The sequence below is a fragment of the Aptenodytes forsteri genome, unplaced genomic scaffold (genome assembly GCF_000699145.1).
Source record: "Aptenodytes forsteri isolate BGI_AS27 unplaced genomic scaffold, ASM69914v1 Scaffold166, whole genome shotgun sequence".
NCBI classification, from domain to species: domain Eukaryota; kingdom Metazoa; phylum Chordata; class Aves; order Sphenisciformes; family Spheniscidae; genus Aptenodytes; species Aptenodytes forsteri.
In genome coordinates this window covers 10,851,709-10,854,070 of record NW_008796110.1, presented here as the reverse complement: position 1 = coordinate 10,854,070, position 2,362 = coordinate 10,851,709, and positions in this window count along the sequence as shown.

Below are 2,362 nucleotides of genomic sequence, written 5' to 3'. Positions count from 1 at the left end.
TAAAAACACCCCCCCACCCCCCCAATCAAAACAAAATCCCCACCCTGGTGAGTGTGTAGACTAACTTGAGCAGCGTAGCTGTTTTCTCTTATAAAATTCCTTTGGTGTTGAGGGAAACAAAACTTTAACACATGATAAATAAACAGGATTCTGTAAGAGATACTGTAAGGAAGTGGCTGGAGCACTTAGACCTCCACAGTTAGCTTTACGCTTGCTTAAAAGCAATGATTTATTTCAACTTACGGGCAGCTAACAAAAGCAACGTATGGCACTTCAAGAAGTTATCCCCTTGTCAGCTGGGTTTTGTTAACAATTTCTAAGTACTGTCTTAGGTCTGCCCAGATCAAGGTATTTGGATCTACTTAACGTGTCCTTCACTGGCTAGGAGAATGCAAGTAGTTACCGTGAATTATTGCTGCTTAGACACACAGTAACTTATTAGATGCTCATAATTCAGTCATGCATATGAGCCCTGACCTGAGTTACCCATGGTTACATAAATAATCTGAGATAGAGACACGAGGAGAGGCCAGGTTTCTTGGCTCCTGATGTTGTACCCTTATCCTGAGGTTATTCTGGCTCGACTCAATCAGGTCCTGCCTGAATCAGAGTCAAATTAACATGCTGCATCAGGTAATGTTTTTTGGCTATGTTACAAAGCATGTCCTGTGTATGCAGTGCTTCTATCGAAACATCTTTCTTCTGTTGTGATGAAGGTGGATCAGGAGCTACCCCTGTTTTATGTTGATAGTAATATATTTTTTTCAGAGGTGGATCTTTAGTGGAGAAGACATAGGTGGTTATTTTCACGTCTGTGGATTTACTAGTAATTCAATCAGTCTGTGTATTAGGAAGGATGTGGATGGGGAAAAACTGCAAATGCAACAAGACTGTACACTTGAAAAAGGGTGGATCCTGCCGTAAAGAATGGGTCAGCATGGAGAATGTGCAGTTTGTCACGGAGCATCACAGCTGCCCAATAAGCGATCTCGATGTGCCAAGGCGAGTGCATTTGAAAGAGGGAGTATGACTATGTTATTGCATTTACATGCTGCAGGAATCATGTGAATACACGTTATTTCTGCCTGTATGTACCATTTCCAGTAGGTAGCTGACTGTCACTTCACACTGGCTTAAGTACTATAAAATAACAGCTGTCACACCTCATGAGAACCACAGTCTGTTCTAACAATATCATAAATCTGTTTACTTGCTGTCCATGAAGCCTAAGGACCACAGAAATGCTGCATCGCATAGCAGTACTTCCCTATGAAATAAACAGCAAGCCACCTGTTAGTGCATTTTTGTAAGCCATACAATTTTTGTCAAGGCAAATAAATACACAAATTAGGTTCAGAAAATAGATTAGTCACCTAACACATTCTAGAAATACAGGCTTGTTTCCTCTGAACACGCTTGAAGGTTTTATTCCATTTCAAATCTCAAAAAACAGCAAGCAAACATGTACCCAAAACGGTGACTGGGAGATTATTCTGCCTCGAAAGGTGTTGGGTTTTTTTTTCAGAAATCCATTGACATGCTGGTCTTTATGTAGAGATTATATTTCTTCTTGCTGGAACTGTTATAAAGAATGGTTGTAAGAGGGGGGAAAAAAAAAAGCCTCCAAAATTTTCTTGCGTTAAAAATGTGAAAGAACAGCTGTAAGAGTGATCTCTTCGCAGTTATTTCTTGCATAAGTAACTTGGCAATATCAGTGAATATTGTAACTTCCTGTGAATATAGTGATGTCCTAGGGAACAAAACCTGTCATATTTGCTCAACTGATCTGTAGAGCTCTATGAAGCAAAAGTGGACATAAACTAATATTAAAATCTTGAAAGAGTAAAGAACAAAATTTGCCATTTGAGGCACATATGATTGTGGAAAAATTATTTGAGTTAGGTATTTTTCCCTGTACAGGGTTCTCAGGTGTATCTTTTGTAATACACTGAAACTAACGACATCAGTGATGCTGTCAGGTTTATCTTGTATTTATTACATGGTAAGTAATTCTGATGCTTCACTTCTTATGAGTGTTTTTGAGAAACTTTTGAGAAGCCTGGATGACTGAACAATTAAGTGGCAAATGGAATTCAAAATAGATGAATGTAAAGTGATGTGCATGGGGTAAAATGAAAAATAATGGGCCTAGCTTTGACCATTACCATTAACAAGATCTTGTAGTTATTGTAGTTATAGGGAATAGGTCCAGGAAAACATCAGCTCTGTGCTTAGGAGCAATGAGCAAAGCAAAACAGATTTTAGAAAGGAGTAAACAACAAAGAGCACATAGTTACGTCACCATATAAATCCATGGTTTACCTACCCCTTGACTCCTGGGGTCAGTTCTGATCCTCTTGTC